The sequence below is a fragment of the Delphinapterus leucas genome, chromosome 4 (assembly GCF_059928025.1).
Source record: "Delphinapterus leucas isolate spDelLeu-1000000601 "Yukka" chromosome 4, BTC_Dleu_Yukka2, whole genome shotgun sequence".
Classification (NCBI taxonomy): Eukaryota; Metazoa; Chordata; class Mammalia; order Artiodactyla; family Monodontidae; genus Delphinapterus; species Delphinapterus leucas.
The window spans coordinates 13,339,456-13,367,184 of record NC_143132.1 but is presented as its reverse complement, the minus strand read 5'-3'; the positions used below and the strand labels follow the sequence as shown (position 1 = coordinate 13,367,184).

The following is a 27,729-nucleotide window of genomic DNA, read 5'->3' as shown; positions in this document are numbered from 1 at the left end:
CAATTAAATAAATAAAAAAAAATAAATGAAACAATTACCAGGAATGCATCCACGGGTCTCCAAGTGAAAACCAATCTGATTTTATTTTTTCCACCTCCACCTGCCCCAGCCTGATCTTCAATTCATCTACATGGGAAAGAACAAAGCTCATCTTAAAACAAACTGTAACTACTGTGCAGTGGTGAGTCTCTCGATGATTTACCAGATTGTAGCCTATTGGATTCTCTCTTCACTTAGTTCACAGGTGCTGCTGGCCCAGTGAGGGTGAGGGTGAGGGCCGGGCAGAGCCTTTCCCACCCTTTCCCACGCCTCCAGCACCTGGGCAACATGGAAGAAACAGAACATGCCAGAGCACATGTCTGCAGCTCCGCCTGCCTCAGACCACACATTTATTCTCCATTCTACAGAAGTGTCCTCCTCCCTAGTCTCACAGAAGTGTATGGAGAAGCTTGGAACGTGGCCATGCAGCCTCAGCACAACAGTCACTAGGCTTCAAGGGTAGGCACACCGGTGCAGTGGGGCCCCAGAAATCAACCTCTCCTCTCGAAATAAAGTGACAGCCCCATTTTTTCTCCATTCACGTGGAGGTGTTGCCCCTACACACACACACACACACACACACACACACACACACTGCCTAGAGAGGCAGTAGTTAAAAGCAAAGAGGCTAGTGGTTAAAAGCAAAGATTCTGCCCTAAGCCAAATCTTGCCTCTGTTCCTTCCCAGCTGTGTGACCTTGGACAAGTTACTTAGTGTCTCTGTGCTTAATTGCCCTTGTATTAGTCATCTTGGGCTGCCATAACAGAATACTGTAGACTGGGTAACTTAAACATTTTCTTTAATTTAAAATAAATTAAAAAGGGACTTCACTGGTGGTCCAGTGGTTAAGACTTCACCTTCCAGCGCAGGGGGTGTGGGTTCGATCCCTGGTCAGGGAGCTAAGGTAACCCACATGCCTTGTGGCCAGAAAAAGAAAACACAAAATAGAAGCAATATTGTAACAAATTCAATAAAGACTTTAAAAATGGTACACATCAAAAAAATCTTTTAAAAAATTAAAGAAATTCATTTTCCTTACAGTTCTGGAGCCTAGAAGTTCAAGATCAAGGTGCCGTCAGGGTTGGTTTCTGGTGAGACCTCTCCTGCTGGCTTGCAGACAGCTGCCTTCTCACTATGACCTCACGTGGCCATTCCTCTGTGCGCACACTGAGAGAGAGCTCTGATGTCTCTTCCTCTTCTTATGAGGACACCAGCCCTATTGCACCAGGCCCCCACCCTTATGACCTCATTTAACCTAAATTATCAGGACTTCCCTGGCAGTCCAGTGGTTAAGACTCCATGCTTGCAATGCAGAGGGCCCGGGTTTGATCCCTGGTCAGGAACTAAGATCCCACGTGCTGCAACTAAGCACGCGTGCCACAACTAGTGAGTCCGCGTGCTGTAACTAGAGAAGCCCGTGCGCGGCAACGAAGACCCAGCACAGCCAAAATAAATAATTAATTAATTTAAAAAATAACCTTAATTATCTCCCATAAGGCCTTATCGCCAAATAGCCACATTGGGGGTTAGGGCTTCAACATACGAATTGGGGCAGGGGCGCTGTGGACAGACACAACTCAGTCCATCACAGCCCTCATCCTTAAAATGAGGATCATGATATTGTCCCTCTCACAGGGATGTTATGAGATGCGGTGATACAGGAAAAACTTAGAACAGTACTCAGCCCATGTTGGGGACACTATGGATCCCTGACTGATTGACAAAAGGCTAGACTCTTTTTTGACAAGCTCACTAGGCATCTCTCCCTGGATACCCCAAAAGCTTCATGAACTTAACATGAGCATAATCTCATGGTGTCTACTTCACACCTTCCCCAAACAACAACAAACAAGTCCCACTAACCTCTTCTGTTTCCCAGGTCAGTTTCTGGCCTTACCATCTAAGGAAGTAGAGCCCAGGCTGGAAAAATGGGAAGCAGCTTGGACTGACCCTACCCCTGCCTCCTCTACTTCTACCTTCTACCCCTCTGTCACACACTCTCTGGAAAAGTCTCTCTGCTAAATATAGAACAAAGGCCTGGAACTTTTTCACCTGGCACTGAAGTCCCTTTCTGCCTTCCTGATTTCCCACAACATTCCTAACATTGACATGGGGTGACCCAAGGCTCCCCGAACAGCACCTTTTTTCTCCTTGGTCCTCTGCCTGGTCTACCACTTTCCATCCAAGTTCTCCTCTGTCCGGCGTGCTCCTGTTTTCTGTTCGAGGTCAGGCTGGCCCATCATCTCCTTTTTTTTTTTTTTTGCGGTACGTGGGCCTCTCACTGTTGTGGCCTCTCCCGTTGCGGAGCACAGGCTCCGGACACACAGGCTCAGAGGCCATGGCTCACGGGCCCAGCCGCTCCGCGGCATGTGGGGTCTTCCCGGACCGGGGCACGAACCCGTGTCCCCTGCATCGGCAGGCGGACTCTCAACCACTGCGCCACCAGGGAAGCTCCCATCATCTCCTTTGAGTGGCTCTCTTCTTCCTCATGGTTACTAATCACCTACGATGTGTGAGGCATTACAGTATGCAGTTTCTTTTTTAAAATTATTTATTTATTTATTTATTTTTGGCTGTGTCGGGTCTTTGTTGCTGTGCGCAGCCTTCCTCTAGTTGTGGCGATCGGGGGCTACTCTTCGTTGCAGTGCGCGGGCTTCTCATTGCACTGGCTTCTGTTGTTGCAGAGCATGGGCTCTAGGCACGCGGGCTTCAGTAGTTGTGGCACGTGGGCTCAGTAGTTGTGGCTCGCGGGCTCTAGGGCACAGGCTTCAGTAGTTGTGGCTCACAGGCTCTACAGCGCAGGCTCAGTAGTTGTGGTGCACGGGCTTAGTTGCTCCGCAGCATGTGGGATCTTCCCGGACCAGGGCTCAAACCCGGGTCCCCTGCATTGGCAAGTGGATTCTTAACCTCTGTGCCACCAGGGTAGTCCCATTATGAGGTTTCTAATTCAATTTTTCATTTTATATTTACACCAACTTTCCAAAATATGTTCTATAGCTTCCATTTGAACCATAAAGAGACTGAGTAATTTGCCAAGGTCAGAGGGCCACTGCCTCATCCCCCCAGGCTGGATCTCCAGTTGCTTTCCTAGCCCTGGATTGCGTGGCCTCCCAAACAGAACCTGTCACTCCATCTTCGGAGCTGGTGCAGGCAGCCCACGGGTATGACACTTATAACATTGTATTCTAGGGAAGAGAGGACAGCTCTACATGTTCCTACAGGGGACGGCTCCTTCATCCTCACGTTCCCGTGGCCCAGTCCAGTGTCTGCCCAGAGGCAGAAGACTAGTCAATTTTGGAGGAATCCAACGTGGGACACAGTGTCTGCAGGAATCCCGACTGGAAGACCTCATGTCCCATCCTGACCCACTGTCCCATCTTCTCAGAGAGTCTGTTGGTCCATTTAGTGTAGACAGGGATGGTCATCATTACCATACTTTTGGGGGGAGGTAAGGAATGCACACTGATTAGAGACAAGCCCTGATTTAACCAGCATTGAAAACTGCCTGCTCTGTGCTGTGTAATATCCGGGGCTGAAGACGGGGAGAAATGCAAAGGCGGAGAAGCCATGGCTTCCCCAGCCTTCCGAGGTGCACAGGGAAAGAGGCAAAGGGGTCAAGCAAGAATTGAGTACTGCTGGCCAGGGTGGAAGGGCGGTGCTGAGCCTCTGGCAGGAGCCAGCATCGGGCTTCCACGCTGGCACCCGAGAGTTTCTGTCTGGGCTGCTGCTAAGTCACAACTGTGATGTCTCCAATGGGGTCCGAGAGTCTCGCTTTAGTACGTACTGTATTCATTTGCTCAGGCTGCCCTAACAAGGCACTGCAGACTGGCTGGCTTACACAACAGAAATGGATTCTCTTGCTGTTCTGAAGGCTGGAACTCTGAGATCAAGGTGTGGGCAGGGCTGAGACCTCTCTTTTCGGCTTGCAAGTGGCTGCCTTCTCACTGTGTCCCCACATGGTCTTTCCTCCACGTGCAAGCATCCCTGGTGTTCCCCGCTGTCCTAATCTCCTCTTCTTATAAGGACACCCGTCATATGGGATTAGGCCCCAGGCTAAGGACCCCCTTTTAGGGTAATCACCTTTTTAAAGGCCCTGTCTCCAAATACAGTCCCATTCTGAGGTACTAAGGGTTAGGACTTCAACACAGGAAGTTGGCAGGGGCGAGGGGTCACAATTCAGTCCATAGCAAGTATCAGCTCTCCACTACTTCTTTTTTTGGCCGCACCTCGCGACACATGAGATCTTAGTTCCCTGACCAGGGATCAAACCCGTGCCCCCTGCACTAGAAGCATGGAGTCTTAACCACTGGACCGCCAGGGAAGTCCTGCCACCACCTCTTCTAACTGTGAAGAATAAATGCACAACAGCTGAGGATTTGTAATCAGCATCAAACCCTTTCCCCATCGTGTTTGGGTCAGTTTTCTTATCTGAGTAACTCTTTGTTGGACTGAATTGAATTCTCTGGTTGGTTACAAGGGTCACTGAAAAGGTATCTTCTCTCCTCAGAAGGCTTTCTTCTCTTCCTTTTGAAAAGGAGAGGGAAAATGTGTTATGGAGACATCTAAGTGTTTTCTTTTAAAAAGCCTGAGAGTGAAGGACAATAATGATTGTGGAGCTTTAGAATCAAAAAAGTGTAGGAGCCCCAGGGAGGGTGGGGGGAGTACCACATCCAGGGCAGGAGGCAGAGACACTCCAGCTTGGGAAAAGCACCCTTTTCTCACAGCGTTCCGAATATTCTGAATTATTGCATGTCTGTGACTCAGCTCTGTCTATAGGTGCCTTTCAACAGCTGCATTATTCATTCCTCTCAGCATTTACATTTTTTTTTCTTTTTATCCTTCTAAAACAAGTGTTGCTTTTATCATCTCAAAACTTGTGCTATGTAGGAAGCAACATCCCAGGCTCTTAGAATCCCTGTTATTGCAAATGATTCTCTTTGATTGATCAAACCCCTGCGTTCTAACATATAAATTAGTAACTGAAAAACATTATAAATTGCAGCTACCCAGGCATTTTTCCCCATGAATTCATTTATCACACCTATATTATCTGGGGACAGCTGATGGAAATATAAAAGGCTCACAACCATTTTTCCACTATTCGCTACTCCAAGATAATTCCTTATTGGAAATAAAGAGCTTGGACATTGTTGTAAATCATTTCTAAAAGCCAGCTAATAAAGGACAAAATAATCCCTCCTGGTCAAAAAAAAAGTGTTTCATGTAATAAACACTAGTTTTTATCCCAAAGAAAAAATGCGTACAAAACAGGACTAACTGGTACTTTGTAGAAGTGGGTCACGTGGAACAAAATATCTGAGCAAAAAACAGCTGTGTACCTTGATGGTATCAATATTATTTTAAAAACTAAATAAGAAGTTTCGTAAGTGAATTTTGTTTCTACTTGACTGACCTTCTACATTACTTTCCTACTGCTGCCGTAACAAATTACTACAAACTTAGTGAAACAACACAAATGTACTATCTGGAGGTCAGAAGTCTGAAATGGGACTCACGGGGCTAAAATCAGGGTGTGGGCAGGGCTGCATTCCTTTCTCGAGACTCTCGGGGAGAATCTGTTTTCTTCCCTTTTCCGGTTTGTTGAGGCTGCCCATATTCCTTGGCGCATGGGTCCCTTCCACCTTCAAAGCCAGCTCTGGCCAACGGCATCTTTCTCATGCTGCGTCACTCTGACACTGCGCCTGTGCTGCCTCCTGCACAGGCTTTTAAGGACCCTCGTGATTATATTGTGCCCACCTGGATAATCCAGGATAATCTCCCCATTCCAAAGTCAGCTGATCAGCAGCCTCATTCCATGTGCAATCTTAGCTCCTCCTTGCCACGTAACATAACATAGTCACAAATTCTAGGGATTAGACAATGGACATCTTTGGAGGCCTTTATTCTTCCTACTACACCCACTTCATGGGAAATAATGAAAATAAGGGGCATTTCAGGAGGCGCGCTCAGTTTGTTTTTCTTTTAAACAAGAAGTTTATTTAAATAACAAGACGCTTGACTTGAAGGGAAAACTATCTAGCACTCATTTCTTTTAGAGTAGTTTATCCCTACTTAAAGACAGGTTGCCCTACATGTAACAGCTACGTTCAAGAAAATTATAAAATTGTCCTTGGTCTTACAATGATAAATGAAAAACATTAAAATTCTCCAGTCGAACAAGGCTTGCAAGAATTTTTATGTTGTTCTTTTTTTTCTGTTGTTGTTGTTGTTGTTATTTTGCAGTACGTGGGCCTCTCACTGTTGTGGCCTCTCCCGTTGCGGAGCACAGGCTCCGGACGCGCAGGCTCAGCGGCCATGGCGCACGGGCCCAGCCGCTCCGCGGCAGGTGGGTTCTTCCCGGACGGGGGCACGAACCCGTGTCCCCTGCATTGGCAGGCGGACTCTCAACCACTGCGCCACCAGGGAAGCCCTATGTTGTTCTTTTTTTGTTAAACAGTGAGAGCAAAATAACTTACTGGAATATAAAGATAAGAGCTGACGAGCATACCACTAATGGAGAAAAGGGGGTATCTTCACAGAACCAGTATTTTTCTCCATTCCATCTCCATTTGATGTCGATCGAAACATACCGTTGGCCATTTAGTTAAAAAAAAAAATGCAGTATGCTTGTGCACATACACCAGTTACTTTAGGTACAATAAAGGAATGGGGAAGGGGAAAATGAAAGAATAGAGAAATTATACTGTAGTAGTCAGGATGTGGTGGAACCAAATTACCGTTTTCTAATTGAGAATGTCTTCTTGGTCCGGAGGAACAGAATTCTGGCGTAAAGTAGCAGGTTCCCTTTTTAGTAGACACCTTCTGTCTGCTGCTGAAACACATCAATTGTATCTTCATCCTCCATTTCCAACTGTGCAGGGTGTGTCTGTTTCATTGATTGGCTGCCCATCAAATCGGAATCTGATCTGCCTGATTGACAAACCCTGTCGTTCACAATAGGCTTTCATTCGTTTACTAAGTGTGTATGCCTCTTAATCTTCAACTGCACCACGGAACCATCCTGCCCCGCCACCTTCAAATTAATACGATCGTTGTTCTCAGTCTTGACTCCTTCCTCGGGCTTTTCCTCGGCCACGGCCATGGCAAGCGCAGGAGTCTCCCCTGCGGCCGCTTCCCAAAAGAGGGACGAGGTCCACACGGAACGAGCACACAAGCAGCACCGAGAGCCGCAGAAGAGGGAGGCGGCAGCGGTGGAGGAGGGAGAGTGCGTTTATTTTTATTTATTATTTATTTTAAAAGAATTGTTAGATTTTATTTTTCCCTACTACTCTTTTTTTTAACTTTTTTAATTGCCTATTTTTATTTTGAATATTTTGACATTTTCTTACTGGTTTCTAAGGGTATTTTTCCCTATTACTCTTAAACTCAGCTTTATCAAGTAACAGGCCAAACTTCTAGAATAACAGCTCTTTCCCAGGCTGTAACCCTTTCAGAAAGGGGACCAAATTTATCATATACCATGGTTTCAGGATGTTTCCACCCCAGAATGCTAAACCAGTTACACAATCATATCTTCCTAGGTCTCAAAATCAAAATAGTATGTACCATTTCTTTCCTTCCCTTGCTAAATGCATTCCCTTTTTCCTAAAGGGTTTGTTACTAAGAGAAATTTGAGTATCATCCTTTCCAAGAAACCCGTCTACCAGTTCGAATTCTTCGCTCAGAATAAGGACCCCCTTATTCAAGAAAAAAATTTAGAAATATTTGGAACTAATTGTTCTCAGCTTTGGACAGATTAAATTTGTTTTACTCTATACCTGACTTAGCTTTGCTTTCATCCACACTTCCTGTTTGCAAAAGTCAAACCCCATCTTTAAAACTCTTGCACTTTCCACTATGACTTGGAGAGGATGGGGGGCTGGGGAAGAGAGCCGGCTTGGTTTGTAGTGGGAGAGTCTGAAAAGGGTAGATGTTTACTTTTGAGGTCATTAAGTGGGAAGACGGCAAATGTTCTTCTTGTTCTGATCCTGAAAACACGTGCAGGCCAAGACCAGAAGATTCTGGTCCTGAAATGATACCATATTACAACATTGTCTTAAGTACCTTCAGAATTTATATTACTCCTTAATTTCTTTCACCTGAGCTTTGGTTCACAGGTAGACACTGTAAAAGAGGTAGTGAGTGGAGCTGAGGAGGAAGCAATATGTATTTAATATTTAATTATAAATAAATAAATTTATTCAATAATTTTATTTATTAAATAAATCCATTTATTAAATTAAGTTCATGATTGCATTAAATAAATTAAATTGATAATTTATTATTTATAAAATAAATTTATTAAATAAATATTTAATATTTATTTAATAGCAGCCCTGGGAAAATATGTAATAGCTGTCATCCCGATCTCAGTTGATATTTAACTATTCCCCTTGAATCTGCAAATGTAATAGGGGAACGTGATCATTTTCCTTCTCATTCTCACCTGCTTGGACCCTCTCTCCTATGATATCCACCCCAGTATCGTTATTACTATTCATAAAAATGAATAGTCCTTCCAAAGATGCTATATAAAATAAACCCTTCCAAGGTGGGCTGTTTAGACTTAGAAGAGAAAGATTCAAGTGAGTAACTTTATTCATATAGTCATTAGGCAAAAGAAGCAAAATTCCCAGCACCACCAACCGGTGCCTTTTTCTCCCTGAACCTGGTTTATTTAAATGACTCCCATCAATTCCTGAGTTGATTCCAAGGACTGGCCTCTGGAGAATCCTGACATCTAACACAGGTAGAAACACTGTGACCCAGGTCTTAGCCTCTAGTCTTACAATGAGAATTGTAAGACTAGAATATTCTAGTCTGGAATATTGTTTCATCGGATGCTGGCGACAGGGATTGCAAACTCACTCAGGTTTGACACTTGCAGGGAGAAGCAGTTCGTTTGTTGAACAAGCATTCCAGGAGGCTCTCTGCAGATCAAAACCACAGTGAGGTATTACCTCACACCTGTCAGAATGGCTTTTATTGAAAAGACAACAGTTAACGAATGTTGACAAAGATGTGGAGAAAAGGGACTCCTTGTGCACTGTTGGTGGGAATGTAAATTAGTGCAGCCACTGTGGAAAGCAGTATGGCGGTTCCTCAAATTTAAAAATAGAACTATTGTATGATCCAGCAATTCCTCCTCTGTGTATTTACCTGAAGAAAATGAAGACACTAACTCAAAAAATATATGCACCCCCATGTTCACTGCAGCATTATTTACAATAGCCAAGACATGGAAACAACTTAAGTGTCCATGGATGGATGAATGGATAAAGAAAATATGGTATAGATATACAACGGAATATTATTCAGCCATGAAAAAGAATGAAATCTTGCCATTTGGGACAACATGGACGGACCTTGAGGGCATTATGCTAAGTGAAATAAGTCAGAGAAAGACAAATACTGTATAATCTCATCTACATGTAGAATCTAAAACAAAACAAAAACAAAAAAACAAGCTCATAGATACAGAGAACCGAGAACTTATTGATGGTTGACAGGGATGGGGAGTCGAAAGTATCAGGGCAAATGGGTAAAGGGGGTCAGAAGGTTCAAACTTGCAGTTATAAAAGATAAGTCCTGGGGGTGTAATGTAGAGCATGATGACTATAGTTAATAATACCGTATTGTGGGCTTCCCTGGTGGCGCAGTGTTTGAGAGTCTGCCTGCTGATGCAGGGGACACGGGTTCGTGCCCCTGTCCGGGAAGATCCCACATGCTGTGGAGAGGCTGGGCCCGTGAGCCATGGCTGCTGAGCCTGCGCGTCCGGAGCCTGTGCTCTGCAACGGGAGAGGCCACAACAGTGAGAGGTCTGCGTACCGCAAAAAAAAAAAAAATAATAATAATAATATCGTATTGTATACTTGAAATTTGCTAAGAGAGTGGATTTTAAAGTGCTCATCATAAGGAAAAAAATGTTTTGTAACTATGAGTGCTGATGGATGTTTACTGGACTTGTTGCAATCATTCACAATATATACAAAGGTCAAATCATTATGTTGTATACTCTAAACAAGTATAATGTTATATGTCGATTATATCCCCCCCCAAAAAAAAAGATTATGCTGGCCTGAAAAAAAGAGGTTCCTGTGTGGCTTTTACACGTTTTCGTTAGACCCTGTGTTTTGAATAGGTGTGTGTAAAGGGAGGCTCTGTTCAAATTAGATCTCTTGAAGAAAAATCTCTGAGGAAAATGTCTTCATCAAAAATTGCTACTATCGGGCTTCCCTGGTGGCGCAGTGGTTAAGAATCCCCCTGCCAATGCAGGGGACACGGGTTCAAGCCCTGGTCCTGGAAGATCCCACATGCCACGGAGCAACTAAGCCCGTGTGCCACAACTACTGAGTCCGCGAGCTTACAGCCTGTGCTCCGCAGCAAGAGAATCCACCACAATGAGAAGCCCGCGCACCGCAATGAAGACCCAACGTAGCCAAAAATAAATAAAATAAAATAAATTAATTAAAAAAAAATTGCTACTATCTTAGGTTGGCCTTGCTCATTAAAATACACTTACTTGGGACACAGAAAAGAGACAGGGGGCGCTAAGGGTCACAGGTCATGTTCCAGGGGGGCCGGAGCAGAGTTAGAGCTTAGCCTGCAGGGAGAGCCCGCGGTATCGACAGCGTGTGGGGAAGAGACAGGCTGGACGGGATGGAGGGAGAGGTCTCCCTGCCATGCGGTCTCAACGAAGGCCTCAGCCCACCCCGTGGGGAGCTCAGAGCGGGGCTGGCCCTTCAGGACAAAGTGAGGTGGATTGGGGGTTCATTGGATGCCAGCTGCCCTGAGAAAGGGGTGTATCTTGTGGAGGCAACTTTCTGGAGTGAAACCAGTTTCCAGAGAAGGTGCATAGCTGCGAGCTGTCAGTGGACAACCTTCCCAGCAACTGGAGGAGAGAATTCTCCCGTGCTGAAGGGGAATTCAGAGTCTACATGAGCTTCTGCTCTCTTGGGCAAGCCACTAACCTCTCAGTGAAGGGAAGCACCACCTGTCTGGCCTGGAAAGATCCCCCAGGCCTGTCTGTCCTTCTGCAACTGCTCCCTCTCTGCCCTGGGCTTCTGTGATATTACCTCTCAAATAAGGGACTTCTTTTTTTTTTTTTTTTGCGGTATGTGGGCCTCTCACTGTTGTGGCCTCTCCCGTTGTGGAGCACAGGCTCGGGACGTGCAGCCTCAGCAGCCATGGCTCACGGGCGCAGCCGCTCCACGGCATGTCGGATCTTCTCGGACCGGGGCACGAACCCATGTCCCCTGCATCGGCAGGCGGACTCTCAACCACTGCGCCACCCGGGAAGCCCAAGGGACTTCTTTTGATGTTGAAAAGTGACAACCCTCTCACTGAATCAAGCCCATAAATCTGGTTAAGTTTGGCCCTCAGTGTTTTAAAATTTTAAGACTGTTGCCAATATGCAAAAAATTGAGAGACTTCCCCAAAATTCAGGTTTCTGGATTGTTTATTTTAGAAAGCAGATCTGGCCACACTCAACCTAAATTCCTTTAAGGCCACAGTCATTGGACATGTCACAAGCCCACCAATGTGTCAAGATCCTCACCAGGCCTCCAGCCCCTGGGAGCACATGCTAGATTTTGGAAAATATTCAGTTATTTAAACATGGCTTCTAGGTTAATGCTCTTTTAACGTCAACAAATCAGCTAACCTTTTATGAAACCCCAAATGAACAAATCTCTCAATTACACATACTTTGCTAAGTAGTGAATATGAATTGTTATTTTTTAATTTTTTTTTTTTTTTGCGGTACGCGGGCCTCTCACTGCCGTGCCCTCTCCCGTTGTGGAGCACAGGCTCCGGACGCACAGGCTCAGTGGCCATGGCTCACGGGCCCAGCCACTCCGCGGCATGTGGGATCTTCCCAGACCGGGGCACGAACCTGTGTCCCCTGCATCAGCGGGTGGACTCTCAACCTCTGCGCCACCAGGGAAGCCCTGTTTTTTTTTTTTTTTTGGCTGCATTGGGTCTTCGTTGCTGCGCACGGTTTTTCTCTAGTTGCGGAGAGCAGGGGCTACTTCTTCGTTGCGGTGCACGGGCTTCTCATTGCGGTGGCTTCTCTTGTTGCGGAGCACGGGCTCTAGGCACGCGGGCTTCAGTAGTTGTGGCACGTGGGCTCAGTAGTCGTGGCGCACGGGCTTAGTTGCTCCGTGGCATGTGGGATCTTCCCGGACCAGGGCTCGAACCCGTGTCCCCTGCATTGGCAGGTGGACTCCCAACCACTGAGCCACGAGGGAAGTCCCCAAGTGTCTTAATTCCTCTCCACTCCAGGGTCTAGTTCAGTGCTCACCGTGGGGTCCACTGAAACCCAGCCTCTTGCCTGGCTCCTTCCCCAGAGCCTCGTGGCCTCAGGGAGCTAATCAATGCTCAGGGCTTTGGGCATCCCCTCTTCATTAGAAGTGACCAAAAAGCAGCGGACAGACACCCGAGTCACCTCTCCCTGGCTGGGTGGCCTTGTGTGAGCTTTAACCGATTAGCCTGTGAAACAGCTGCTCCACGTACTCATAAGAGGCATGTTTTGGGGCACCTGCCCAGCCCACACCCACTCTTCTGAGACCCACTCCCACCCATGGCCTGGTCAACCATGTGTGTGCTACATGACCCCGATGAACGGACTACTGGACTAGTGGGGGATGCCCAAAGACAGCTGATACATGGGCTGCTCAGGGATCAAATGTGTTCTTTTTTTTCCTCAAAAACCCAAGCAAAGAGCCCCAGAGAATGGTGGGCATGGGAACTAAAAGGTGCCGACGCCAGCCCGCCACCTCTCCCAGAGAGCACAGTGAAGAGCAATCAGACACAGGCAGCTGAAGGAGGCAGGAGCACCGAGCAGACAGACAGACACGAGGCCGGGAGGCCGTCTCTCCCCGGACCACCAGCAGGACTGGTCTCATCTTAGAGCCCCAGGGCTTCCAGAGTCCTCTGGGTTCAGCTAGCTGTTCTCTGGTTCCAGGAGATGCCCTCGACTCCTTTGAGCCCACCGCCCTTTCATTTATACTAACTCCTGGGTCTCTCTGATCCTTTCAACTAAAAAGCCTTGACCAGCACAGAGTCTCACAGAAGCATGATGAAGATACGTAGCTAGGATACCTGTCTTCAAATCAACAAAGGATCTGTCTCCCTTGTGAAACCTCTTCAGTGTTCTACTGGCTCCCAAAAGAACCCATAAAGTACTTTCTGAGTGTCATTATGGGTTCAGCCCTGAGGGGCCTGGTTGGGTTTAGGAAAGTGGAGAAAAGGCGGGGATTAGAGCCACACAAAGGCCCTGAGGCAGGTGTAAGCAAAGTGTGGGAGAGGGGAGGAGTCATGGGACAGACCGAGAAGGGAGCGTCACCTGAGTTGTCATTTTGGACACACATTTCCACTTCTAGTACTAGGAACCCTCTTTTTTTTTTTTTTAAATAAATGTATTTTATTTATTTATTTTTGGCCACATTGGGTCTTCATTGCTGCGCTCGGGCTTTCTCTAGTTGTGGTGAGCAAGGGCTACTCTTTGTTGCGGTGCACGGGCTTCTCATTGAGGTGGGTTCTAGGTGCACGGGCTCAGTAGTTGTGGCACACGGGCTTAGTTGCCCCGCAGCACGTGGGATCTTCCCGTACCAGGGCTTGAACCCATGTCCCCTACGTTGGCAGGCGGATTCTTAACCACTGTGCCACCAGGGAAGCCCTGGAACCCTCTTTTTTAAGAGAACCCACCCTACCTTATTGGGCAAGAGTTCATTCTTCCTGCCAGCACCACCACCACCAGCAGCAGGTGGGTGGGCATGTGACCCTCATGGGCCAATCCCAGCACACTGCATTTTCCAGGTCACTGTGATTGGCTGAGGGGTGGGCTCATCAGCTATGACTCATAACCTGGCTGGGCCAATCAGAATCTCCCCTCCAGTTTTGCTACAGAACCCTTGGGGGAATGACATTTTCTCTAAATCATAAGCCATGAAGAGTGTAAACTGAGGGGGCAATCCTGGCCTCTATGTGGCGAGATCTGGACAGAGAATATGTCCCAAAGGAAAGTAGGGATCACAGAGAAGGAGGGGGCAAGGAGCCCAGATGACATCATTTGGACTCCTGAATCCAGCTATACTTGAAGCCATTCCCAACCCTTATACTGCTCAGTTATAAGGAACCAATATATCTCCTTTTCTTTCCTTACAGTGGTTTGATTTAAATTTATATTACTTGCCAAAACAAAAACAACAAAAGCAAACAAACAAAAAAACACCTTGACAACAATGGAAGTTAAGGGAGAGAGGTGGTAACAGGGTTGGACAGGAAGGGTGGTCTTTGATGACTCTGAAAGCCTGCAGGGAAGTTTGCCTTGTTATGGTAAATGGGTCCTTCCCGGTTGTCAGTGAGAGATGCTGTAACCCGTCTTCTGTTCTGATGCTTCCCTTGATGTGCTGAGGGGCACCGCACTGATCCTTTCCTTTAACTGTAAGAGGGTGCTAACGATATTTCACTTCAAATCATTAATGTAATACGTTTAGACAAAAGAGCCTATTAGTCTCGGAAAGGACTGCTTTAAAGACCATGGAAATGTGTTCTCTTTCTGCTTTCTTCTGTGCTTCTCTCCCTGAATTCCCAGATACAAACTAGAGAATGCAGCAGTGCCTGGAGCAGAGCGGTAACATCAGGTATTATTTTGACAGCACAATTCAGGGCTGACCACCCTCCAGAGTGTGCACTTTGCTACAGTACGTGGCACATCCCATCACAAGTGCAAAGAGAGCTAAGGAAATATTAGAGAGTTTTATTCCAGGGATCTTTAAATTTGGGCTGGAGAAAAGATCATACGTCCACGGGTAGAAGACAGAGGGTAAAGGGAAGGCATAAGGAAGAGGATGGAAGATGCAGAAAGTAGGGAAGCAGGAGGAGATACAGGAGGAGGGAGCCAGCACAGGTGGAAAGAGGAAGCTAAGAAGAGTACAGAGAGAAAGGAGAGGAAAGACAAGAAAAAGTTTAGGCCTCCTCTGGGTCCTCCATAGGCAGGGACAGCTATATCATTTGTAGGGCCCAGTGCAAAACCCAGGTGCAGAGCTGTAAGCAGATAGGGTAGGGGGTCCCCAGAGAAAGAGAACCAGGCATGGCTTTCTTGACATAAGAGAAGCTATTCTGTGATGTAAGTCTGGCCACAGTGCTTGCCCTTGAACAGGTCTCAGTAATCAAGGATCTTAAGAGAAGTGAGGGTATGCAGGAATGAAGGAAGAGCTGTCAAGAAACAATAGTTCAGCAATAAAACAGAGTCCTAGTTCCTCCTCAAGAGAGATATATATAACAATCTGATATGCATCTTTGCGATCTGCAGGAACTAAAGTCCCCACCCAGGTGGAGGAAGGAATGATGATGTGGACCCTCGTGACTTCTATCAACTAAAGCTTGGACTCTGTCGACCTTTGCCCCAATTCTACGCTGAATTCTCCTCTGCTCAAGTCCATTCATGAATGTGCATGGACCCTTAGCTTAAAACTTCCCCAATCTTGCTATTTGGGGAGACACTGATCCCCAGTGTTCCCCTTACCTGCTGCAAGTAATGATAAATCCTTCCTTCTCCAGATCTTTGACTTGGTTTTGTCTATTGGCTCAACACCCACCAAGAGGTGAACCCAGTTTTCGGGTACCAGAGCTCCTTGCTCAGAACTTACTAAGAATTTCAAGATGGTGACAGCAGAGCATTAAAGGGATCTTGGGCCCCGTGACTGCACTTGCCATGGAGCTGGCACTGTCTGTGGGGCAAGATGAACTAGATGAGGATTTTCACAGGGTGTTCTGTAAGCCTCAGATGTTCCAGGAACAAGAGGTTCCTTCATCTCCTAACTGGGAAGCAGAGCACAAGCCCCATTCTTAAAGATCTCCCCTCCGCACACACACGCACATGAACACCTCCAAGAAGCCCTGGGGAAAAGAAACTTCTGTGACTTCATTTAAATCAGTGTTTCTCAACTGACCCGTAGTGTGACCACGGAAACACTGCCCCCCTAATGCTGTGTGTTAACATCCCACAGAACCCATTTTGCACAATGCTTGAAGATCTTGAGTTTCCTCGAGATCACCCATAGCAGCCCTTCCCACCCTGAGATTCGATGCTCAAGAACCCGCTATGCTTGGCTTTGGGGTGACAGCAACTTCCTTGCACCAGATTGGATGGTGGGGGGAGGGGTGAAGGAAGGGGGTGGGAGTAGCCCCCAGAGTTTACTGTGGCTGCAAAACCTGTGGGAGGTTCTCCAAGATGAGACATCGACTCCCCTAAACTCCCCTCCATGCAAGCACAAAAAAGCCTTTGTTTTATTCTAAGTGTATTCAAAATGTTCCCTCTACTTTAACGCCTAACCTCCCCAGAAATTTTTCAAAGGGAACTTTGATACCACGTGTAGGACAGGGACTCCTTGGCTGTGGTAAATAAATACAAAGTTTCTAGAAGACTTGCAACCACAGATCATTTTATCCAAAGTGTATCATTGTATTTAGGGAGAAGTTATGCCCAGAACTCTCTGTATTCCAGTTCCTGTGATCAGGAACCCAGGAATTCCTCAAGTTTAAACCATTATCCTTAACAAAGATTAGCTAAATTTCAACGTTGTTGAGAAGAACAAGGTTTAATGCAGAAAAGCACACAGGTGTTGGGTTTTTGTGTTGTTTGTTTGTTGTTATTGTTGTAGTTGTTTGTTTCTCCATACACAGTAAAGACTGAGGGTTTTGAGCAGAAGCTCAAGGCTGTATCTCATCTGTTCCTCACTCCCTTTCTTGCAGTAGGCAAGTCACTAAATCCTCTTCTCTGCGCTTTTGTTTTCTCATGTGTAAAATGGGAATAATAGCGGTAGTAAAGATTCTTGTAGCAGTACAATAATAACACGTGAGAAAGCCCTCTAAAATCTAACTGCAGCAGGCTTTGCTAAAGCACCTCTTACTTTCCAATTACAAATGTAGAGAGCCAAGTCTCCACAGTGAGGCACGGACAGATGATTTTTAAATCAGAAGAAAAAAGAAAGGGTTATCAAAATACTTAGCAAGAATTCCCCCCTCAGTGGTCATTTTGCTTGGAGGTTCAAACTATAACCAAATGCTATGAAATACGCTTACTTTGGAGATTCTTAAGCTCCCTTTATGTGAATCTTTCTGAAATATACCAACTGGTTCTTGGCGAGGAATCAGTTCAGCGGGGACTCTAGGAGGGCGCTGTTGCTGCCTGCCGGCTTGGAGTGGTATGACAAGTGTGCTCTACAGAGACAAAGGGAGGTAGTCTGGAAGCCCTGAATGGGGAATCTGAGAAACCTGGGCTGGAGCAAAATATTCTGACCTGGAACCTCGCTGTACAAATTGTGGCCCTCTGGCCAGCAGCACTGACTGGCATCACTGGGACTTGATGGAAATGTAAAATCAGACTGCATTTTTTTTTTTTTTTTTGCGGTCCGCGGGCCTCTCACTGTTGTGGCCTCTCCCTTTGCGGAGCACAGGCTCCGGACGCGCAGGCTCAGTGGCCATGGCTCACGGGCCCAGCCGCTCCGTGGCATGTGGAATCTTCCCGGACTGGGGCACGAACCCATGTCCCCTGCATCGGCAGGCGGACTCTCAACCACTGCGCCACCAGGGAAGCCCCAGATTGCATTTTAATAAGATCCTTCACCACACACATAGAAAACAAACTTATGGTTACCAAAGGGGAAGGGGGGAGGGGTAAATTAGGAATTTGGGATTAACATATACACACTATTATATGTAAAATAGATAACCAACAAGGACCTACTGTAAAGCATAGGGAACTATACTCAATATTTTGTAATAACCTATAAGGGAAAATAATCTGAAAAAAATAGATATATATGTATGTGTAACTGAATTACTTTGCTGTACGCCTGAAACTAACACAATGTTGTAAATCAACTATACTTCAATTAAAAAAAAAAGGGGGGGGTGGGGCTTCCCTGGTGGCACAGTGGTTAAGAATCTGCCTGCCAACGCAGGAGACACTGGTTCAAGCCCTGGTCCGGGAAGATCCCACATGCCATGGAGCAACCAAGCCCGTGTGCCACTACTGAGCCTGCGCTCTAAAGCCCGCGAGCCACAACTACTGAAGCCTGCACGCCTAGAGCCTGTGCTCTGCAACAAGAGAAGCCACCGCAATGAGAAGCCCGCGCAAGGAAGAGCAGCCCCCGCTCGCCACAACTAGAGAAAGCCTGCGCACAGCAACAAAGACCCAATGCAGCCAAAAATAAATAAATTTATCACAAAAAAAAAGAAAGAAAGAAATGAAGGATGTATCCACCCCTCAACAAATAAAATATTACATTAAAAAGAAAAAGATCTGGACTTCCCTGGTGGTCCAGAGGCTAAGACTTCATGCTCCCAGTGCAGGGGGGCCCGGTTTCAATCCCTGGTCAGGGAACTATATCCCGCATGGATACCACAACTAAGAGTCCACAAGCTGCAACTAAAAAAGATACCGCATGCCGCAACTAAAGACCCTGTGTGCTGCAACTAAGACCTGGTGCAAAAGAAAGAAAGGAAGGGAGGGAGGGAGGGCGAGGGAGAGAGAAAGAAAGAAAGAAAGAAAGAAAGAAGGAAAGAAGGAAAGAAGGAAAGAAGGAAAGAAGGAAAGAAAGAAAGAAAAAGAAAGAAAGAAAAGAAAAATCTTCCAAGCAATTTATATGTGCATTGGAGTTCAAGAAACATGTTCTGGAGGATTTAATCTAGTGACTAAAGGTCAAAGGGGAATTCTAAAAGTAGGAAGCTACTTTAAATAAAATTTTTTTAAAAACCCAGGTAGGGATAGCAACTCACAGAAAGCTTATCACTTCTGCTCTATTTAGTTCAAGTCCTTTGTCACACCAACCAGTAAACTGAGTGCTTTGCCCCACAACTCTGCTTTTCTTAATTTCATTTTCATCATATTTCCTACTTATTCTTTTGAAGGCTTTTTTTCCTTCCACGAAATTATTTCTACAATTTTATAATAAAATTACTCAGGAAATCAGGATTCCTTCCCATTACGGAAAATTTGTTTTACTATCTTATTTTCTGAATTACTGTCTTAGAGTTTCTTGTTTGCAAGCAACAGAAATGAATTCCGGGAAATATAAGCAAAAAACAAAATGTTTTGGGTGGATATGGTGGTAGCTTATAGAATCAAAGAAAAAGCTGAGCAATGAAGTCTTAGAAAGGACAGGAAGCTGGCGCTTCCAGAGCCACACCTTTGGGACACACCCGTGCCAAGTGTTTTCAGCCCTGCCTGTGTTGCTGATCAATATGCAAATTCTCAGGACATAGAATCTGTTTGGCCTTCGCTTGGTTCCTGCCTGGCCCTTGGAGAAGGAAGGGCAGGGCATCTCAGTTTCAAGACTCATTGAAAGTGTATCTAATGAGGAAGGCTGGGTTCAACGGCTGTTACAGTCAACATCCACCCTGATTGGTCGAGCATGGTAGTACCCATGTCACTCCAGTTTTTATATATTTTGACCATCACCCCTGTAGAGAGTGGGTCCCCAAGGAAAACTGAGGTGTTTTAGCTGAAAAAGAAGGAAAGGATAATGGGCAGGCAAAAGCAATAGATATTCTCTATACACATCTCTATTGTGAAATAAACATGCACCCACCAAGGTAGTGACTGAAGAAGATATTGATAACGTATTTACTCTAAAACCCATGTATCTGTATCTATTATTCCAAGAGGTATCCAAGAGGTTAAAGAGGGGGGGGATATTTTTAACCCTTTATGCACACAATTGGAGCATTCAGTGAAATCTTGATGATCTTTGGCTTTTCAAGGCAAATCTACCTTCTACAACATCATAAGATTAAAACAGAAATTAAACAGTGGAAAGGGCTCCTACCTGCCAAGACTTCTGGCATGCATCACCCCTCTAACATTCTAATGTATTCACGGGAAATGTTATACAAATGGTGGGGGTCTTTTTTTCTTTTTAAAGAAGAGAGAATAAAAATGATTACGGAGCTATGAAAAATACACTCTGTTACCAGAGTCCCATCACAGTTCTTTCAGAAAACATCTTGGGGGAATAAACAGCTGCAGTCTCATAGCAACATTCAGTTCGACAATGCTCAGAGCTGAAAGACGGTCTTGGTTAGAAATTTGCCTACAAAAGGATGCCATCCAGAGTTACTCACCGTCAACTGTGGATAATAGAGCCAGTCCACAGCCAGGGGAAATGGGTCTCAATCAGGTAGTCCTTCTGCTTCCTTGGAATTTTGCAAGAACTGGCCGATGTCCTCATAAAGCTAAATGAATGAAACTGTATGTCATAGAGAGGACTCCGTGACATACCCAGTAACCTGACAAAGGTTTCATAGCTGGAAGAAAACGTTTTCTTTTACATTCTATGCACTGGCCACACTCTACAAATAGCTTATAATAATAATAGCAGAAAGGAAAAAATGATGGAACCCCCTCCCCGTAGATGTACCTCTACAAGCAGTGCTGTTACATTCATTACGTCTATCTGAAGTCTTATTTCTCTTCTTTAAAATTGTTCCATGAGGTTAAATAATCTATTTTTGTACTGTTGGAGGGATCTGGCATCCATGGCCCAAGTAATTAGTAAATGCACATTTCTTTGATCCTCTTGTTTCATTTTTAAAATCCAAGTGGTTTTTGCATTCTATGCCACCATCTATCCTTGTATATTTTAATAAGAAACTAATGTTTTCTAAACTAGTGAATATAACAAAAAGGAAACAGACTCACAGATATGGAGAACAAACTAGTGGTTACCAGTGAGAGAGAGGGAAGGGGGAGGGGCAAGATAGGGGTAGGGGATTGAGAGATACAAACTACTATATATAAAATAGATAAGCAACAAAGATATACAGTACAATACAGGGCATACAGCCAATATTTTATAATAAATATAAATGGAACATAACCTTTAAAACTAGAGAATTACTATGTTGTACATCTAAAACTTCCATAATATTGTCATACATCAACTATAACTCATTAAAAATAAACAATAAAAATTATGATAGCATATGATATTACTTGTATGTGGAATCTAAAAATGATACAAATGAACTTATTTACAAAACAAAAATAGACTCACAGACATAGAAAACAGACTTCCGGTTACCAAAGGTAAACCAACTATACTTCAATAAATGTTTTAATTTAAACAGTAAAAATAAATGAATAAATACTAAAAAAATAAAAAAAAATTTTAAGTACCAAAAAAAAAAAAAGAAAGAAACGAATGTTTTCCGGAAAACTCTGGAGGCACATTGGCCCTCCAGGAAGTGGGAGCAGGCATAGGCCATGGTCACCTGGCTGAGATGGTCCAGTTTGGAGCAAAGGGACTAGTTTTCCAGCCCTGGCACCATCGTCCAGAAACAAGGTCAAGACCAGGCCAGGAATTTAATTTTACTGCACCTCAGTTTCCCCATTTGGACAGTTAGGTGGTTTGTGTACACTCTCTAATGCAGCTGAAAAGCCTACCGCTCTGGTCGTCTTCACTGTGGACTCCAAGGGTAGAACAGGAAATACAAAAAAGTGGCCGGAAAGCCACTCAGGAGCCTATCTTTGAAACTTTCTTTTACAACCCCCATCTCTGGTCCACAGCCTTTGAAGAGCAGGTCCAAGAAACTGAGGTGTTGAACTGGAAGCCAGAAGCGTAAGAAAAAAAAGTATCCAAGAGTCTATCCTTTAAATACCAAATCCTTGATTGGGCTGCTGTCCATCATCTGTTCTCTCTTTATCTGGAGCAAGCAGCCGTGGTCGGCACCGAGGCACCATCCACAGCGCTTGTCCTCCTCTGACGGGCACCGTCATCACTGAATGCTGAGATGGAGGCTTATCGGGAGCTTGGGGGGATGAATGTGATCTCGGGCGACTGAATTAAGATTGGAAAATATCTTGACAGGCTGGAATAATGGATAAAATCTAACGTTTGAAATGTAATCAGGATAAATGGAAAATCTGGCTCACGGGCTCAGAACACCAAGTGCACAGAAATCGCTGATCTTGTGAAAAAAAAGGCCTAGAATGTTCAGTTTACTACGTATCTCAGTCTGTGCCAGCAGGCTCAACAGGATGACTCGACACCACCATCACCACCTCCCCAACCAAAGCAAACATGGCGTGGAATTTGCTGAATACAACTAAACCAAGCAAGAGAAGGAAAACGTGCGCTATCCGCCCATCAGGTCGTGTCTGTGTCATTAGGAGTGATAGGAAGGAAAACAGACAAGCCCAAGAGAGAAAGACAGACTCCAGCCTGATGAGACATGGCCTTGCAGGGCAGGAAGACCAGGAAAGAATCCAGAATTTAACCAGGGCTTAAAAAGATGAGGAACGTTGGGCTTCCCTGGTGGCGCAGTGGTTGAGAGTCCGCCTGCCGATGCAGGGGACACGGGTTCGTGCCCCGGTCCGGGAAGATCCCACATGCCGCGGAGCGGTTGGGCCCGTGAGCCATGGCCGCTGAGCCTGCGCGTCTGGAGCCTGTGCTCCGCAACGGGAGAGGCCACAACAGTGGGAGGCCCGCGTACCAAAAACAAAATAAAATAAAATAAATAAATAAAAAAAGATGAGGAACGTTAATGCAAAATCCCAACCACCCAAAGCAGGTGATAAAATGAAAAGAGGTTGAGAAAGAATCACATAAGAATGTAAAAGAGTTGATGGAATGAAAATGCCAGATGGCAAGACAATAAGATACCTGGAGATAAAAGGAAAAGCAACCAAGCAGAAAAGGAAGGTCTGTAAAGCAGGAATGGAGGCTGTGAGTCAAATTGGGGTGGGGTGAGAATTGGGGAGTGGAGTGATGGAGACCCAGAAGACGGATGTAATCCAGTTACACCAAGGGCATGGGCTTGAGGGCCCCTTGTTTTGATGACCATAAGAAGGGTTCAGTGAATTCTTCCGAAGTTTGAGATTTGCTCAGAATGCGTGCAGCCCAGATCCCTGTCTCAGCAAAAACCTCTGTCCGATGTGCAATATTATTGTCCTTAAGCAGGTAGCCCAATTTTTCCAGGATGATAAAACTACTCCTTTCTGCCTAAGTTTTTTTAAAAAACCACTCACTATTTACTAAAGTATAACCTACTTGCAAGACACATGCACATATCTAAATGTAGGGCTTGAAGAATTTTCACAAACTAAGCACAGAACCTTCATCAAGAAATGGAACAGAAGCAGAACAGAAGCCCCGTCACATTCCATTCTCATTACTACCTCTCCCCCAGGGCAACCTCTGTCTTAACTTCTGATGATAGACTTGTTTTGCACCTGATATAAATGGAATCATGCAATAAATTCTCTCATGAGAGTCATCTGCACTGTACGTGGTTGTAGATCATCCACCTCATTGCTGGGTAGTATTCCACTGGGTGAACACAGCACACATTACACATCCAGTGCTGATGGACATCTGTGGAGTTTCCAGTTGAGGGCTGTTATGAATAATACTGCACTGAACCGGTTCATGGCTTTTCGTGGGCATATGCATGCATTACTGCTATGTCATAACAAAGGGTAGAATCACTGGGTCACATACACACCCTAGAACAATATGATATCACTTATATGTGGAATCTAAAATATGACACAAATGAACTTATCTATGAAACAAAAACAGACTCACAGAGAGAGAACAGACTTGTGGTTGCCAAGGGGGAGGGGAGGGGGGGAGGGATGGATTGGGAGTTTGGGATTAGCAGATTCAAACTATATATTATATACAGAATGGATAAACAACAAGGTCCTACTGTATAGCACAGAGAACTATATTCCATACCCTGTGATAAACCATAATAGAAAGAACATGAAAAATAATGTATATATATGTATAACTGAATCACTTTGCTGTACAGCAGAAATTAACACAACATTGTAAATCAACTATACTTCAATAAAATAAATTTAAAAAAAATTTTTTTTTAATTAAAAAGGATATCTGAAAACTTCCCCTGTCACTCTGGAGAACTGTGTGCAGATCTGGACAGGATATTTATGAAATAGGCATTCTGAGAAGTTCATCTGAAGAGTATGCTGCAGGTGACACCCTTAGTGAGACTGTAATAACCATGTCCCGTGAGAGCCACTGAGGAAGTGGGCATGTGGAGATGGAGAAGACACACCCAGCAGGAAGCTGACTTCAGATGTGAGAAGGGTTGTAATGTTAGAAGAGCTTCTGGTTGAACCGGGTAGATTGAGCATATGCATTTATCTTTCTTTTTATCAAAGACCCAATTAAAATGAAAGGGGGGGGATTGATCAAGTTGATAACCAATTGGTCTCTTTATAAAAAAAAAATTTATTTATTTTTCTATTTTTGGCTGCGTTGGGTCTTCGTTGCTGTGCGCAGGCTTTCTCTAGTTGTGGTGAGCGGGGGCTACTCTTCATTGAGGTGCGCGGGCTTCTCATTGCAGTGGCTTCTCTTGTGGAGCTCCGGCTCTAGGTGCGCGGGCTTCTGTAGTTGTAGCACATGGGCTTCAGTAGTTGTGGCTTGCTGGCTGTAGAGTGCAGGCTCAGTAGTTGTGGCGCACGGGCTTAGTTGCTCCGTGGCATGTGGGATCTTCCCAGACCAGGGTTCGAACCCGTGTCCCCTGCATTGGCAGGTGGATTCTTAACCACTGCGCCACCAGGGAAGTCCCACAATTGGTCCAGTGGTTAGAACTCTACACTTTCACTGCTGAGGGTGCGATCCCCGGTCAGGGAGCTAAGATCCCACCAGATGCGTGGTGTGGCCAAAAATTTTTTTTTAATTTTTAAAAAAACTTTGATTTTTTTACATTTTTGACAGTTGTATAAGTACCTAGGGAGGTTTTGCTTCTTAAGTCAGAAAATCAAGTCTAGTAGTTTTATACTAGACATGGTCCAAAGGTTAAAGACAATGAGAGATGAGAGAATAGGCAACAGCAGACAAGGTGTATAACAAAATATTTTAAAATGGTAGGTGGATGAAGAAGCTGTGAGAGCTGAGGAGATGCCTGCAGAGGGGGAAGCCAAGGAGAAACCAGCGCTGTATTCTACAGAACCTGGAAACATTTCAGGAGGTCAGGCACAGGAAGCAGAGAAGTAGGAGTGAGACGTGATAGGACAGAAAGAGGGAAAGAAACATTGTGGAAAGGGAAGATAAGGAGCAGAGAGACCCTCATGTCCCGGCCTCATTCTACACGAAGGGGTTCGGTGGCCACCAACTCTGCCCAGAGGAGAGTAGAAGCGTGAGGCAAAACTGCAGTAGAGAAGCCTAGGTCAGAGATGCTAGGGGATAAATGGGGTGGTGGAGGCACCACACTGAAAATAGAGTCTCTCAGTGGAAGCTCACATACTAGATGGTGAGACTCCCAGCCTCCATCCTCCTGCTTAAGCTCTAGGTAAGAACTTGATTAGGTTTTTTTGGAGAAACAAAAATGCCCCAGAGGAAAAACCCTGTAGATACCAACATTTGGTGCTCTCAATGAACAAACAAAATGACAGGTTCCCTGGCTATTATTGGTTAAGATATATTCGGTTGCAGGTAAGAGAACCCAGTCAACAGTACTTAAATAAATATAGGCTTGTTTCTTTCATATAACAACAACAACAAAACTGGAAGTAGGTGGAAGTTGGCATTAGTTCAGCCAGTTAGCAATGTCAGCAAGTTTTGTTTTTTTTTTACTTTTGTGGTTTTCAATCTTCTTGGTCTCTGGACCCCTTTAGACTCTTAAAAATGACTGAGGGTCTCTGGACCCCCTTAGACTCTTAAAAATGATTGAGGGCACTAAAGTGCTTTTGTTCATATGAGTTATACCTACTGATATTTGCTTTATTAGAAATTAAGATTGAGGGACTTCCTGGTAGCACAGTGGTTAAGAATCCATCTGCCAGTGCAGGGGACACAGATTCAGTCCCTGGTCCAGGAAGATCCCACATGCCGTGGAGCAACTAAGCCCACGAGCCACAACTACTGAAGCCCGCTCACCTAGAGCCCGTGCTCCGCAACAAGAGAAGCCACCGCAATGAGAAGCCTGTGCACCGCAATGAAGAGTAGCCCCCACTCGCCACAATGAGAGAAAGCCCACATGCAATGAAGACCCAACACAGCCAAAAATAAATAAATAAATAAAATAAAAAAAATTTAAGTTTTTATTAAAAACTTAAAAAAAGCTTAAAAAAAGAAATTAAGATAGAAAAAATTCAAAAACCCAAGAATACACAATCATGCATTCATTGGCTGTCAGAATGAAAACGACATCACACGTCAGCCAGCCTCTGGAAAACTCCACTGTACACTCATGAGAGAACAAGGACAAAGTAAATAATGTCTTGATATTAATATTAACACAGTTTGACCCCTGAAAGTTCCTCAGACAACATATCTCAGACAACATTTTGAGAACTACCACCTTGTGTCTTCTGAACCAGCTTCAGGCATCACATTTAAACTCAGAGCAGGAAGAAGGGAAGAGGTGGGCAAGCCAGCCATATTGTCTTCTTGTCAAGAAAGGAAAAGCTTTCCCAGGAGCTTTTAGCCGACTTCCCTTCACAGCTCCCTGGCCAGAACCGTCACATGATCACAACTAGCTGTTTTCAAAGATGAAAGCAAAGACCAAAACCAAACAGAAGTTTGTTTTGAAGTTTTTGAAGGAAACAGAGACAATTCAGAGAATAGAATAGCAAAAATTTTAAACCCATAATTCATTTCCTCAGAGAAGAACAAGGAACATATCGCATCCCCAGAACAAGAACAATATACTGTTAAAATATTTTATAGCTGAAATAAAAATTTAACTAATGGCTGGGGAGATAAAACTGAGGAAATCACACACACACACACACACACACACACACACACGACAGAGCAAGTAAAACAGAAGACATAAGATTTTAAAATTTAGAAGATAAGTACATGAGGTGTAACCATCCACATCATATATAAATTGTAGAAAGGAAGAAGTGAGAAAACAGAGAGAAAATTATCATGGAAATAAAAAGAAAATGCTCCAGAATTGAGAGATATGAGTTTCCCAATTCCTGTGTGCCCAGCAAGAACAGGGAAAAACCCTCAAGATATGTCATTATGGCATTTTAGAATGCTGCAGACAAAGCAAGCTCCCAAAGGAAGAGAGGGAGAGAGACAGAGACAGGGAGAGAGAGATTTTGAGAGAAAGGAGTCAATATAAAAGAAGAAAATTGAGAATCACTTTGTATAGTTTGACTATGTATAGATTGCTGCTTTGAAAATTTTCCTTCATATTTTTGAAGGTATTGCTTCATTGTCTTCTAGCTTCTGGGATTGCATCCTGATTCTCTCTCTCTCTTTTTCTTTTTTGTACGTGACCCCTTTCTCTCTCTCAAAAATCTCTCTCTCTCTCCATATATATATATATATATATATATATATATATATATACACATATATATACACACATATATGTATGTATATCTCCTATTGGTTGTTATTGGTTCTGTTTCTCTGGGTACCATGTAACAAACTGGGTAGGAGATTTCTATTATGACAAGAAAGAAGAGAAGGACAGATACTGGGGGACTATAATGAAAAAGAAGTACTTATAAACTCCAAGAAGAGCAAAATGGTGTACAAGAAAGGAAACGTAGCCATGGTATTCTACTTGGCTCACCAATGACTGATATTTCATTTAATCATAATAAGTAAATTCTGAAATACTGGTTTAACCAAAAATCATCATATAACTTTCGGGAGGGTAAGAGGAAGTAAATGAGGGACAACGGAT

The 27,729-nt window shown here is 44.6% G+C and overlaps 1 pseudogene across 1 annotated transcript in view; it reads right to left on the bottom strand.

The window, feature by feature from the left end:
• LOC115802338 (small ubiquitin-related modifier 2 pseudogene) overlaps window positions 1-27,371 on the bottom strand; it is a 296,470-nt pseudogene extending 269,099 nt beyond the window's left edge. The window contains exon 1 of the transcript XR_016392965.1: window positions 39-27,371. The product of XR_016392965.1 is annotated as a small ubiquitin-related modifier 2 pseudogene (transcript). The remainder of the gene's footprint in view (window positions 1-38) is intronic.
• Window positions 27,372-27,729: the final 358 nt, after the last annotated feature.